General features: G+C 48.0%; 1 long non-coding RNA gene across 1 annotated transcript; it reads left to right on the top strand.

Annotated features, from left to right (window-relative positions):
- The first annotated feature begins 12,277 nt into the window (after positions 1-12,277).
- On the top strand, positions 12,278-14,798 carry LOC108300549. The gene is made up of 3 exons (XR_001823484.2): positions 12,278-13,024; positions 13,200-13,432; positions 14,166-14,798. It is a non-coding gene; the product is annotated as an uncharacterized LOC108300549 (long non-coding RNA).
- The last annotated feature ends 681 nt before the right edge of the window (positions 14,799-15,479 follow it).

Genomic DNA, 15,479 nt, shown 5'->3' with positions numbered 1-15,479 from the left:
GCCCTGATCTAAGCACCCCCTGCCACCCCAGCCTGAGGCCTCTGAAAATCAGGAGACACCTGCATGGGTAGATGATAGCTGTCACAAAGTGAACTCAGAGAAGAGAAGGGGAAGCCCTGGCGTTCAGCTTCCACTTCAGCTCTCAGCCCACTAATTTGGGGCAGTAATGGGAATACAAGTGAAAGGTATGTCACCCTCTAGATATGCTACAGCTATAGCGTGACACAGAAGCTGTTTGCCAAGCAGATGGAGTGTAATTGGACATCTATGGCTTTGAACTGACCCCCAACACTATCACCTGCACCCATACCTCCTTCCTTGGGACAACTGCTGCTCTGCCATGCTGGTCACGTGATTCTAATGGGATGACAATCACCCTTAGTAGCAGTAGTCCAGGTCTAGCCAATATTGTTCCTCATCCACTTGGCTATAGCAATTCATCTAAGCATCGGCATGGGACCATGTCTGGCCAATCAGAGTTCTTCCCTGGGATTTTTTTCAGTCTGAGTGTGGTAGATGGGGCTACAGTTGTAAACCTTCCCTGACACTGGGAGAAGGCTTCCCTTTGGAAGAAACAATGAAATCAAGCAGAGACATACAGAGTATGCACATAGGGAGAAAAAAATCCGAGTGGCGTCATATGAATCCCATAATCCAGTAGTAGCTGAATTAAGCTATTACTTAATTACATGTGCTAGTAAATTCCCAGTTACACATGCTAGATAGCAAGCCTGCTCTAAAAAAGAAAAAAAAGATAATTCAAATTGCATTCCTGTTCCTTGCAACCAAAGAGTCTTGATAAATATAACGGGATAACCATAGAGCCTACTCTCACTACTGTCAGACATAGAACAAGTTTTTGTTTTTGTTTTTGTTTTGAGATGGAGTCTCCCTCTGTTGCCCAGGCTGGAGTGTGTGTCGCTATCTCAGCTCACTGCAACCTCCGCCTTCCAGTTTCAAGTGATATTCATGCTTCAGCCAGCCACCTGACTAGTTGGGATTACAGGTGTGCATGAACACACCTGGCTAATTTCTGAATTTTAATAAAGACAGGCTTTCACCATGTTAGCCAGGCTGGTTTCAAACTTCTGGCCTCAAGGGATCCACCTGCCTTGGCCTCCCAAATTGCTGGAATTACAGGTGTGAGCCACCATACCGGCCATAACAAGCTTTTTAAATACGCATTAAGGGTCTTTTCTTGCCAAATGGAACAGGAAGAGGGAGCAGGTAGGTCAAGCCAGGAGCCAGCAATGGAAGGAACCAGTGGAGTCGGGGCCAAAAAAATAAAATAAAATAATATGCATATGAATTGAGGGCTCCAGGTCTAATCTGGGGCCTGAAAAATGAAAGTGAAACAACATCCCTATTGCTCATTTAAACTACACTCACCAAGGTCAGCAGTAAGGACTTAAGCACTGAATCCCACAGTGGTCTCTTGGCTCCCGCCTGTCTGCAGCCCACGGCCCTGATCCCAGAGTCTTCCTTTACTTCAATGCTCCTCTTCTTCGAATGTCCTAAATGAGTCCCCATACTGTGTGACCACTCTTGTGTCTCCTCAGATGGCGCCTGTTTATTCTCCCAACACTTAAGTGTGGGCACTGCTTGAGGTCATGTGCCAGGTATCCCACAACACCTTCCAGCCTGAAGTTTTACAGAAGCCCCCTCCTCCCAGACCAGAATTGTGAGCACAAGTGTCTCTTCTGAGCTCCAATTCACGTTTCTCATTCAAAGACCGATCAGCTTTCACCACATCCAGGGCCTCCTCTGATCTTCTTGGTATAGCCGGGGACCCACAACTCCCCTGCTAGCGCAGGCCCCAAATTTCAGAGCAAACAATTACTCTTTTCTTTCATTCATCCTGTACAGCAGGTTATCTTGGCCTGTAATTTCTTCTTTATTGGCGTCACTAACATTCTTCCCTTGCTCTTTATTTTTAATTCTTATTTCCTTAAAGTCTTTATCACCTTGTAGCTAGACTTCAGCAACAGTCTCTTCTTAGCTCTTTTCAAATATTTTACTGAACAAACACAGATAAGGTGCCTTTTAGGCATCCAACCCTATACAGTCTTCCTATTCTCGAATCCATTCTATATACAACACCAAATTAATCTTTCACAAATACTACTTTGATCACATCATTCTGGGTCTCTAAAGTCTTCAATGGCTCCCCATTGCCTACTAAGTAAGTCACAGTCGTGAGTCTAGTATTCAAAGCCCTCTGTAATTTGTCCCCAACCTACCTGTCTGGCCTGATCTCCTACTCTTGCCTCTATACAGACTTTATACTACAGACAACCTGATCTATTTGCTTTCCCTGGAACAAGCCCTGCACTTTTACACCTCTGAGTTTTTGCCCAGTCTACTTCCTCTGCATGAAAGTGTTCTCAGCTTATTCTGTGTCTAATCTCACTCATGTCTCAGAGTTCAGCTCAAACGTGACCACCATCTTCTTCTCTTAACATGCCTACTAGAAGTGATTATTATCACTTTAGACTCCTGTCATCCTTTGCTTTTAGTGTTTGTGTGATATCTAGCATGTGATACCTTGCACTGTGGATGGATGACCCATGCTAGGATCCCTACCATGAGAGTTCTTACCTGAAACATTGGCATCAGAATCACGAAGGTGCTAGTTTAAAATGCAGGTTCTTGGGCTCTGCTCAAGGAATCTACACTTTCGGCCTGTAACCTCGGTGATTCTCTTGAGCACTCAGACTTGAGAACAGCTGTCTTATGAGAGTGTAAGCTCCCTGAAGGCAGGGACCACATCTTACATGGCTTCATAAACATCAGTACACTTAGACACGCAAGTTGAAACGAAGTCCCAAGATCGCCGAGTTCAAACCTGAATATCCTTTCAACATCACCACTAAGTTAAAACTTGCTAAACGTTATGCATTAGAAGGATGTGTGTACAGGAAACATTCATCAGGTTTAGACCAAGAATGCTGTAAAAAGTTATATCATGAGAAACTAGCCCAAGGTTCAGAGCAGAAAATTTTCTCTAATCTTGGTACCATAAACACTTACAGTTTTTATAAGCAATTTAGATTCATTTTTGTCTCCTGGATACCGAATTTTGTAAATGATCTCATTTCTCTCTTGTGCTGCTCATGAGGCTGTCTATAACAAACTCCACGGCCACCGCCAGCAGGTAACTAAGACTCCATGACGTCTACAGAGCATTCCTTTTTTTTTTTTTTTTTTTTTTTTTTTTTTGAGACGGAGTTCCACTCATGCTACCCGGGCTGGAGTGCAATGGCGCGATCTCGGCTCACCGCAACCTCTGCTCCCGGGTTCAGGCAATTCTTCTGCCTCAGCCTCCTGAGTAGCTGGGATTACAGGCACGCACCACCATGCCCAGGTAATGTTTTGTATTTTTAGTAGAGACGGGGTTTCACCATGTTGACCAGGATGGTCTCGATCTCTTGACATTGTGATCCACCCGCCTCGGCCTCCCAAAGTGCTGGGATTACAGGCGTGAGCCACCGCGCCCGGCGTCTACAGAGCATTCTAACCTCACCCGTGACTCCACCACCTCCTCCTAGCCTTGTTTTCCTTATGCCTCTTTTTTTGTTTTTTGTTTTTTGTTTTTTTAAGAAAATTTACTTTTAGTCTAATTTCTCTTGCCATATTGTTTGCCTCTTTGCAAAAGGTCTTCTGAAAGGAGGCCATTTATAAGTCAATAAAATAAATCCATGAACCTGTGGGTATACAAATGTTTTCTGATTTTGTTTTTTTTACTCTGAAGGGAGAAATTTGTGTGGAAAATTAGTCTTCAGATCAGCAATTCTGGAGGAAAGCTGGGCCAGAAAGAACAGATGGAGTAAGTGGTGCTCTGAGGTCAGAGTTGTAAAAAAATTAGGACTTGTAGAGAAAACATGTATTCGGAAAGGATGGTGGAGTTTTAGAACAGGAAGAGATGAGAGTGGTTTTAGAGTGTGATCATAAAAGGCAAAAAGCAAGAAAAAGCTTTTAGAGCAGGAAGAAGTAGTTAAAACAGGGCTGGTTTCAGGGGACTAACCTTGGAGTTTTTATGCCCAGACAAGGTAGGGTCTAACTACAGTTCTGAGGCCTTGGTGCAGAGGGACCCCACTTGGGTTTAGATGGCTGTGTGGAAGAATGAATTTAGGGCCTAAGGAGGAAGAATCTTACCTTCCCAATGGTCAAGGAAGGTCAAGAAAAAACTCTAGTCCAGAATTGGAAGTTGAAAGCAAGAGTCAATGAGAAGAGACACATCTGACAAAAGACTGATACCTAGAATCTACAAGGAACTCAAACAAATCAGGAAGAAAAAACAATCTCAGTAACAAAAAGTGGAAAGAGGACATGAATAGACATTTCTCAAAAGAAGATATACAAGTGGCCAAGAAACATAAGAAAAAATGCTCAACATCACTATCATCAGAGAAATGCATTTACTAATGTGACACAGCCCAACAGCACAATGTTTCAAGTGGGAAGGAGCTGGCTTTTAGAATAGTCCCTGATACCAGCTTAGGATCCATGGGCCCAAAATACCATCAAACATAGAAAATAGAAAGACGTTTATTGGGTGGTTGTTTATTTATTCATTCCACACTTATTGAATATTTAATGACTACTGAGCACCTCGCCAGGGATGGGAAATATGAAGGATACTAACACATACTTCTTGCCCTTAATAAGCTCAAAGCCCAGGGAGAAAATCAGTATGCAAATAAAGCATGATTGTGTTTGGTATGAGTCATACTATAGTCAAGGCATGTGCAAAGTGGTGGGATCACAGAGGATGGAACAATTAACTCTGCCCTGGGGAGGAAGAGAAAGGGGGCATATTTGACCAGGATCTTGAAGGATGACTAGGAGTTCTGCAGACAAGAATAGAGAGAAGAGAATATGCAAAAGTGCAGTGGTCTTAAATAACAGGGTATGTTTTGGGAACCTTAATTAGTTTGGGGTGCTTAGAACAGAGTGTGGAATGGGAGTAGCAAGACATGTGGCCAAATATTTGAGACTAGACTGTGAAGGTTCCTAATATGGCATCCTAAAGAGTTTAAACTTTGTCTTCTAGGCAGAGCAATAATCTCAGGCATATGAAGGAAAAGTAGCTCTTGCAGTAGTTGGCCCAACTGCTGGGAAATTTCTAGGATCCTGATGTCTCTTGGGAGTCCACCCTTCAGCGATCATCAGAGTGGCAGGTTTCTGATGTTTTAGGTCCCAGGGGAGGTGGAAAGGCTCAGAGAGGGCAGGCTGACTGAAAGGTCAATGCTGTGGATGTAGAAAAAGTGCCACAGGCCGGGCACGGTGGCTCACGCCTGTAATCCCAGCACTTTGGGAGGCCGAGGCGGGTGGATCACGAGGTCAAGAGATCGAGACCATCCTGGTCAACGTGGTGAAACGCCGTCTCTACTAAAACTACAAAAAATCAGCTGGGCATGGTGGCGTGTGCCTGTAATCCCAGCTACTCAGGAGGCTGAGGCAGGAGAATTGCCTGAACCCAGGAGGCGGAGGTTGCGGTGAGCCGAGATCGCGCCATTGCACTCCAGCCTGGGTAACAAGAGTGAAACTCTGTCTCAAAAAAAAAAAAAAAGCGCCACGGTGGGCCCCAGAAGCCCGGTTTTGCCTGGCTGGGGACCAGCTTGAGCTGAAATACTCCCCATTTCTGAAGGCCCAGTGTGGGCCTTCAATCTTAGGGCCCCGTCGCTTCGTATAACAGCAATAGTGAATTTGCATGCCACGAAAAAATGAAAGGCTGTACTTCTTCCTTCGAATCAAGTTGTTATTGTTCAAATGCATTATTAATGATCAGGGCTGCAATCATTTATAACACGGTCATCACAAAAGCAGCTGTTACCATTTACACATAGCTCTCTGTGAGTATGTTATTAAGGTAATATTTTACCATGCATGCGACTTGCTCAGGGGCTGCATGCCTAATGCTTGCCTTGAACAGATCTCCTACCCCCTTCTTAGAAGTAATCACTCCTTTCCTTTCTTTACAGAAATGCCAGAGAAGGGAAGCAGGAAGGGAGATGAAGACAGGGAACCCTGAAAAATTAAAGCAGAAACATAGGCTGTATTTTCCCCTGTCCTTCTATTCTTCGTTCCCTTTTTTTTTCTTTTGAATGAAAAATAAAAACGCAGAAAACATCAGGAGCCTCGTCACTTTCCCATTTTTATTTAAAAGTAAACCTACTGCTGTAGCTGTCACTACTCCTCTGCATCCAATGCAAGCTCCAATCCCACTGCCCAATATTTATCTATGAGAAGGTAAATGCTCTAAAGAGAAAAAATAAATCAGGTAAAATCCTACAAAAGGAGTAGGGAATTTGCCAAAAGAGAGAACTGGGAAGCCAGCATAGTCCTTTGAGGACCCCCGAGCCAGCAGATGGAGAGTGGGAGTATAGAGGGATACCAGGAGTGCATGTGGCCTATTCTGTGGCTTCTGAGCTTCACATCTGCCTGATGGAGAGTCTGGTAGGCTAGTGGTGCAAAGGGAAGAGACACAGAGGTTTCCCCTGCATCTGGAACTCTTTATGCCTACTCTGGGCCTAAAGGTAAGAAAAAAAATGATGGCCCAGCAGCAGATGTCAGATCTGCCTCTTACTTTTCCAGGCTGGACCAGCCTCCTGAGCTTTCCTTCACCAATAGGATGGTCCTGGAAATCTACATTGAGGGTGTCATAAGCACTTGCAGGGACCAGGTGTGGATAGACTGCAAGACTAAAGAAGGGACACAAAGCTTCAGGGAACATCCTAGAGGGATCCATGACTCTTGGGGCAAAATAGCAGACAGAAATGCTGAATTCCCCTGGCGCTTTCACAACTGAGAGGGGATCCTCTTCCTTTCCTCTAACCAGGAAAATAGAGGCATTGCAGCAGGACCTGAGGACTGACCCTTAAGGTTGGTGATTGGGTGTATAATGAAGGAGGAGTTTATCGGACAAATGGTTGTACAGTGGCATTTAGGGGCCAGCCCATTGTGGCAGGAAGCCTATCGCATGGCATAGAAACCTCATCTGATCTGAAAGATCATGGAAAGCTCATGCAAGAAGCTATGCAAGTTACAAGTTATGAGCTGAAGGGTGAGTCAAAGATTAACTTGGCAAAGGGGAAAGAAAGAATAAAGCATCAGGAGTAGATGCATGCACAAAAATCCTGAGGCATACAGGAGTGTTGATTAAGGAACCAAGGGAAGTCCATGCAATGGAGCTCAGATAGTGAGGGAGGAGAACATAAGAGGAGACCAAGGAAATAGCAGGGGTAGGTCACGTGGGGCCTTGCTAAGGATTTTTGTCTACACCCCAGCAGCAATGGGAAACCAATGCAGAGCTCAGGATTTAAGCTGAAAAGAGCCCTCTGTGGTGTGGAGAATAACCAGAGGGGTTGGCCTGTGTAGGGTGAGTGACGAAGCTGGAACCAGCAGAAGACTATGACACTTTAGCCTGTGGTGGTGGCAGAAAGTGGAGGCTAAGAAAGCAAGTCAAGTAATCATTAGGAAGTAAAATCAGCAGAGACCTTGTGATCAATTGGATAAGCGGACAGAGAGACAGGGGACCCCAGGTCCCTAGTTTGTGCAAATGAAAACACAGCATTTCTATACACGGAAAAAAGGAACAACGGAAGAGGGCCAAGATTGAGAATGAAGGCAGTGAATTCAGTTTCAAAAATATTGAGTTGGAGGCAGCTTCAAGAGAGTTAAGAGATTTCAGGTTTGCTGTTGGAAATACAGCTCTGGAGTGTACGGGAGAGGTCTGATTTGGCAGCAAATGAGGGAGCCGCTGGCATATGGATGATGATTGAGACCAATTCCATGGAGAAGATTGCCTTTGTGGGAAAATATAGAGTAAGAGGAGCTGAGGGCCAAGACTTGAAGAATCCCATTGTGCAGATGTCCCCAGACAGAGGAAAGGAATCTGGGAGCACAGGACTGTGCACTGGGAGAAAGCAGCATCATCTCCCAGCAAACAGAGAGGGAGGGGCGTTTCAACTGAAGAGAGTAGTCAGGAAAGTGGACTATCACTGCGAGGTCAAGGGAAATGAGAAGTGAAAAATGCCCATTGAATAGAGACATAAACCCAAGGTCAATGGGGACCCAAGCCATAACTGTGTCTATGCGCATATTAAAGGAACCAACACATGGGTGCAAGGCACCCCATGCAGCGACTGGCACATAGTCAGCCCTCAGCAAATGTCAGCTTTTGTTAAATTAACTCTTTAACATCTATACATCTAACATTCTCCTATTCCGTTGAAGGGAGAAGAAAAGGAGACACAGGTTAATATCTTAACAGGAGAGTTTGAGATTAAACCCAGAGAACTTCCAGACAGGAAGGGCTGTAAAATGCCCATAAAGGCTATTAAAGAAGACGACAGAACTCTGGATAAACTTAGGCTCAGGACAGATTCCTAGGGCTGATGCAGCTCTTCCTGGAGACAGGGGACCCACCCCAGTCATCAGGGTGGGTCATTTCTGCATTGGGTGGCCTGAGTCCTCCCTCCCCTGCCCCCATGGAGATGAGAGCCGTGCTGTGAAGGAAAAGCCTCCTCATTTCAATGGTTGGGCAGCCCAGGTTAACATTAACAGAGCCCTCCAGGAGAAAGCACCCAGAGGACAAGCACTGAAAAATATGCTTGAAGGGCCAGCCAAGTGGTCAGGATTGCAACGTGATGCCCAGCTTTGGGTCAGTAGTTGGGGGTGGGTGGTATTAGTCATCTCTTCAGACCTCAGCTCCATTATTTTTGCCGGAAATGTGAGAACAGCTCTCACTAATAACGTGTGGAATCACTTCCAACTATTTGCCTTTCAAGTCAGCCTCCTCAGGTCGGGTGACATATCTCGTTTAACAGGGGGTGCCATTAGAGAGAAGATTTAACGTGTGGCTAAAAGCATTTGTAGCGAGAGCTGTGGGTGGGTTCCTTTTTAAGCTTCTGTGGCTGGTAACTTGCGTCTCTTCGCTCCTTGCTGTTGGGTTTTGTTATTGAAGCCTTTTTCTTTCCTGAAGGAGGTTGGTCATTAACTCTCCCCTTCCCAGAGGATCCCCTGACATGAGCAGGGCAGGTCGAGAGCTGAATTAGAAATCTTTCCTGTGCCAGTCAGAGACTGCATGAAGCTTAGCAGGCTGGCATAATTATTCAAAGCTTCTTGCTATCCTCGTACCAATGCCCCTCCTGCTCAGATGACCTGGTGTCTTTTGATATTGATGTCTTATAGCAATAAGCTTAGCCTTGAAAACAGAACCACAGACTTACCAGCCCACGGAATCTATCTACCAACAATATGAGTCCTGCCTTTTCTCATGCCTTGAGAGGGCCAACAGCCATACTGGGACCAGTAGAAAGAAGAGGGCTGAGAATCTGGAAGAAGAACTTGTTATTTTACTAAAACCTCCTTTCTTGACATTTATCCCTAAAAGCTGGGACCATTTAAGGCCCTGATGAGCTTCTGAAATCTCTCCTAGAGCAATCTTCCCAGCTCCCAAAGTCTTAACCTCTCTGAGCCTTGGATTCTTTATCTGAACACAGAGAGAATAACAGCTACCTATCAAATGAAAGGCTATAGTTAGAAGCACTGAGAGCACAGGGCTTTGCGCATGGGAGGGGCTCAATAAACACATATCACTTACATCTTTTTTGGTTACAAGTTACAAGTCATAGGAAATCTAGCCAAAGTGCCTAAGTAGAGTGGATTTATTGGATTGTATAATTAACAAATCCAGAGGTAGGCCTGGCTTGAGGAATCTAGCTGGTGGCTTGGGAAATTCTCTCCAGGGTCAAGTTCACCTCTGGCCAACCCCTGACTGGGCTTCCTACGTCCTGAATCCAGGTCATTCAAGGCTTAGTGGCAGCAAGATGGCAACAGCTATTTCAGTCCCAAGTCAACAGAAAAAAGGCTGCTCTTCCCCTACCTCACCCACCAACAATTCACCTAAGTCCTAAGCCAGACACTCACTGGGCAAGTCTGGTTATGGACTTATCCCTGAGCCAATTGCCAAACCTTAGGCCTTGGAATGTGATGACTGGGTTTACCCCTGAATCTCAAACTCCACCTGAAGGAGAAGAATGAGGGAGGGGGCCTCACCAAACTCAAGCTGAGAGTTGCATGGAAGAAATAGCAAAAAAAAAAAAAAAAAAAAAGGTATAGTGTCACTGTCAAAAAAGTGGCCAGGGAGGATGTTGGGGTGCCCAAACATAGAAATATCCCCTGCAAATAATAATTTCCCTTCCTACCCCATGTGTAAGATACGGGTTATTTGAGAGTATTGTTTAATAAAGATATATCAAAACTTTTCAGCAAAGTGCCCTCTTCCTCATATATTAGTAATATATTGATTACACCCATTATAGTACTTTTCTCAATCTGACTTCTATTAGTTACTTACTATAAGGCTCTGTCACCTCCATTGCAAATAAGCTCCTGGTGGTCAAATACAGGGTTATTTTTCTCCTCACCCCATGGAGCACAAAGCACACAGTGAGAAATCTGGGTGCTTCCCAACCCACACTGGCTCCCTTTATCCAGTTCAGCTCTGTTCTTCCCTTTTCTTCCCCTGACCACTTGGTCTACTTGGGATTAGACTGGGAGGGACTAGTGGATTCCATGAAGTCGAAGGTCAGAGGTTCCCCAACTCACCCTCTCTCTTGCTGGCATCTGCCTCTGTTATAGCTTCTCACATGTTGTACCTTGGGTTGTTTTCCTGGTTTCCCACCAAGAAGTCGTCTCTGGAAGTGAGTAGGGCCTTACCTTTTCACTTCTGTTTCCTTGGTGCCTAGAACAGTGTCTGGCTCCAAGAAAGCACCCAATTAAGTGGTATAACCACTATGAGTGATTCTCACTCATAATTGCCCCTCATATTCTCAAAGAAGAGCCTCATCTATCAAGGCTACTGAAAGGGAAGGTACTCAGCTCGGGGTGAAGGTGAGGGATTCGAAATCTAGAGGGCTAGATGCAGAATACATAAATAGGGAGTGGACTGTAAAGCTCACTGTTGTTCCTTGCTTTTTATCAAGACAGAGAAGATGCAGAGACAGGATAGGTAGCCTAACAGGCTATAGGGAGCAGACTGAGTTACTAGAGCAGGGGGCCTTCAGCTTGACACGGTGTGCAGCTGGTACCCATGGGGAAGGGGGAGATGAACAATTAGTGGGGGGCTAGCAGCAGAGACCCTCAAAGGCAGAAAAGCAATACAGATGTGGCTCTGAATAAGTAGCCTGGCAAAGCATGATCTCAGTAGTGTCCTGAAGCCAAGAGGAACAGGCTCCAACCCCTGGGATGTGGGTGGGAAAGGGCCTGAGAGGAGGCTAGTACCTCGGTCAGATGGAACTGGAGCTCAGGGGGCTGGAGTGCTAATTAGGAAACCAAGGCAGAGTCCCAGCACTAGGAATGGAACCACTTTAGTGGCGATCCAGGGGAGGGTGTTTGCCACAAACGTACTGGATCCTGAATCTGTGAGCAGACATCTGAGTACAGCACTTCCCCTACCAGTAAGAGGGAGGTGCTAGTGCCCTCCTAGCCCCATTAGGGCAGGTTCCCTAGCTAGGTGGGGCTGAGCTTGTAGGAAAAAGCCCTGCAGGGCTGGGCAAGCCAGGACTGATGGCTGGGCCAGGTGAGAAAGATTTCCTGCTGGATTTGCAGACTGAATATGTGTCTGGGGCCAGGGGCTGAGCTGGGGCCAGGCGCTGAGCTGCCGCCAGCACCATCTGACCTCAAGGATCCCCCTAGTCAACAAGCAGCAAGAATAGGAGACTCCAGAGGCTCCCTCAGCTTTAGAGAAAGCTCTGCAAACAAAACTCAATTTTTAGGGGTTAATCTTCAGCCCTAGGAGAAGGCAGTGGGCCTCCTCTGAAGGGCCGAGCCAGCAAATGGGCTGAGACTAAAGGAAAGGCCCAAGGCTGCAGGCCTGAGATTAGTTTGGCAGCAGCTCCAAAGAGCAGCCCTTCAATCGCAGGGATTGAGCCCTCAAAAGCACTGGCTGCCTCCCACCAGTCCTGCTAATGGGGCTGAGCTGTTGGAGACATGACCTCTGTCTACCCCCCTGATGATCTGCTGCTCTGAATCTCACTCCCCCAGCACCCAGGAGGACCAAGGACGCTGTCTAGCTTATGTGCACCGTGGCCTTGCATGTTTTCAGCACCTACTATGCGCGCAGCATCGCCGCACCTCCCCATCCCCCTGCCTGCTGTTACTCTCACCAGCACACCGAGTCAACCCGTGGACTAATTAGTGGCTAGGGCTACAGTATGTATGCATGGTGGGGTGCAGAGAGTGGGGTGGCCAGCGGGTGACGGTGAGGGGAGAAGAGAACAGGAGAGAGGAGGCTGTGGTCTGACCTTCCTCCAAAAAGCCCGGAATCCCTGAGTCGGTCTCTGGCAGCTGTGGAACAGAGGGAGCATGGGATCTGAACCGTGCCGCCATCTGGGAGATCACACACACAACCAAACCCCGGAAGGAAACTCGAGCTGAAATACACCGTTTGCTAAGGAGCTGGACTGGGCACTAACTTCGTTCTGAATTTCTAGAAAGGGAAAGCTCTCCCTTTCCAGGCGGCGTCTACCACCCCTTCCCACCGCCGCCCCTCCAGCCCACACCCTTTCCTCTCCTAAACCCCCTGTGAGGACCCTCAGCAAACTTCCGCAAGGCCTGACGAGCCCTGGGTGCGGGGTGGTGTGGACGCAGATCTTTCGGTCCAAAGGGAAGGCTGCGGGGGCGTGGGCGTGGAGGTGCGAGGAGGGCGCAGCCTCCGCCTGCCTGGCTGTCTCCGCGGACCCCGCCGAGGGTGGGAGAGAAGCGCTGGGAAAAGGAAGGGGAGAAGGAGCCCGAGCAGTAGGCGAGTGAGCGGTTGTTTTGCTCCTCCCAAAGAGGAGGGCGGCTCCGCTGTGCTCCTGACAACCCGGCCGCCGCCGCTGCCGCCCTGGCACCGCTCCCCGGGACCCGTTGGCGCTGACACTGATGACCGGCGGCGGGGCGCGGGGAGAGGGGCGCGCAGGACACCGGCCGCCGGCTCTCGGGCCCGCTCCTGTCGCCGGCTTCCGCTGCTTCCGCTGTAATGACACTCGGCGGAGCGGCCGCCATCTCTTCTGGTACCTTCACTGGAGGAGGGAGGGAAGGGGAGAGCCCTCTGTCCACCCACGCCCTGCCCTGGCGCTGGTCCAGCGCCGCCAGCTGCTCTCGCTCTGGCCTGAGCTCAGCCGAGCAGCTGCCTTCTTCTGACCTCCTAGACCCTCCCTCAGCCGCGAGAAGAGGAGCTCTGGCGACTTCCGGCCTTCCCTGGGGGTCTGCGCAGGCCCCTAACCCAACCCGCCCAGGGAAGAGGCGTGAAGGGGTTGGCCGTGATGCAGAGGCGGGAAACTCAGGTGGGATGCGAGGGTGGAGAACGCGACGCAGGGAGGCGGGGTGGACCCCCAGCGTACTCCAGTAGTCGGCAGGAGCTAACCCCCAGCCTGCAACCCAGGTATCCCTGCGGACCACGAGGTGCCACCCAGCCCTGGTCGCAGAAAAAACCGAGACTCTCAAAACGGAAGGCCCCCACCCCCCATGCCAGGCGCCCAGCCTGCTCAGCCGAGCCCCAAGACGCAGGTTAACCCTGCCCCAGCTTCTCCCCTTGGCTTTGGACAAGCCCCTCTTCTCTTCCCCAATGAGAACCACCGCTCACATTCTGAGGGCTTGCCTCCTTGGTGCTCAGAGCTCCCAGGATGAGTGATCCTCTGCCAGGGGTCCTTAGCTACCTGCTTTGGACAAGGATGGACAGATGTTTTCTCAAGCTTGCCTAGAGCACAGCGTCTAAACAGATGAGCTCTCCCCATGTTCCCGGCAGATTGTCTGGCCTAAGCTCCTTTGAGGAAATAAAGATGACCATAGCCAAGCTGCCCTGATCTGCAGGAAGGACCCTGGGCGCCCCATCCTCAACTCCCCATCCGCAACTCCCCTGCCTTGTGCTAGAGATCAGCATATCCATCCAGCAACTCCTCTGCCCCAGACTTACGTGATCACTCCAGTCCACACTGACTCTCCTACCCACCAGAACTGTGCACTTAAAATCTGCTGCACACAATCCCATACTTGCTTGAGTCTAGCTTTGCTCTCCAATAGTTTCAAATGCCTATGTTTGACTCCCTCCACCAGCCCCACAGAGATAAGGTCATCACAAGCAGTAACTACTGCTTTGCTTGTTTTGATTCCCACAGAGCCAAGCACAGACTGATGTGGCATAAGTGCTCGATAAACACCCATGGACTTGGCTAATGGATGGACTTGGAGGGGACACTGCCCGATCAGATGAGAAAGGTGGCCTTACTCGCATCTGTCCTACCAAGAGGAACCTAAGGTCCTACTGCCTGGGGGTGTCTCAAAAATCGGCAGAATCCAGTTCTCCCCCCACCATCCATCCTTCCTTGCCTCCAGCCCCCTTGGCTATCTGGATCCCCGCGGGTTTGGAGAGGCCGATGTTTGTGGCTCTTACCAACATCAATTTGCAGTCGCCAGGATGCAACTTCACCCTATGCTGCGTTCATAAATTAATCTCCTGGGATTAGATTCTGTGTTTTAGTAACACTCCTGAGGCATTGTATTTACACATTAATAATAAAAGAAAAAAAGTGAGACAAGTTCTGACAACTTTCAATAACATTCAGAAATAAAGTGTGAGGCGCGGAAGTGTCCAAAGTTAATTAAAACCATTTGGTGCTGACGGGGGCTGGGGGTGTTGCCTGCCAAGCTCCGACAGGTGCTATTTCTGAAATGCAATTTCCCTGTCTATAATGTACCTGATGCCTGCAGAAAAGGAGAAACTGAAATAAACTGGACTGGCAGCGTGAGCTCGAACTTTCTCTTGTTTTGTTTTGCAGTGCTGTGGACACTGCCAGAATTTGTCAAAGGTCCTAGGAAGAAAAAGCCCTTGCACCCCTCTCCTCAGTGAGCAGATGGTGTGTTTGGACTGTTCACATCTGCTCCTCATAGGTGGGGTCCTGAAGAAAGTTAAGGGGCACTCCGTTCCTTGGGGATGGGACAGTAGCTCACCTTTTTACTAATAGCCATAAGGGAGTGTCAGACATTTACCTGACTAGAATTTCATCTCCATGGTCAGAAGGGGAACAGCTCCAGAACTAAGAGAGGGAGCCTCTGGCAGACCCCAAAAGACAGCATATGGAGTGAAGCTGGGCTTCCCTGCCCAATCACTAGTATCGCTTATTATACAAATACCTTTATTTTAAGCCTGCAGATGCTTGTGAATTTGTGTATTTTCTTCATTTTCATTTTAGTTTTTCTCAATTTTAGAACAGCCTTTCTCTAGATAACTCAAGGAAGCTGGAGAAGGAATTCCCTTTGTTTCTGTCTTGAGCCCAAATGGACCATTGAGTGTCAGGAATGACCGGGATAAAGGGATAAACTCAGAAGGAATGTTTTTGTTTCGTTTTATTGTGTTTTGTTTTGAAATGGAGCCTCTCTTGTTGCCCAGGCTGTAGTGCAGTGGCGCGATCTCAGCTCACTGCAACCTCCAC

Source organism: Cebus imitator, unplaced genomic scaffold (genome assembly GCF_001604975.1).
Source record: "Cebus imitator isolate Cc_AM_T3 unplaced genomic scaffold, Cebus_imitator-1.0 Scaffold28, whole genome shotgun sequence".
Lineage (NCBI taxonomy): Eukaryota > Metazoa > Chordata > Mammalia > Primates > Cebidae > Cebus > Cebus imitator.
Note: the sequence above shows the minus strand (reverse complement) of the source record. Positions and strands in the feature narration are given on the sequence as shown.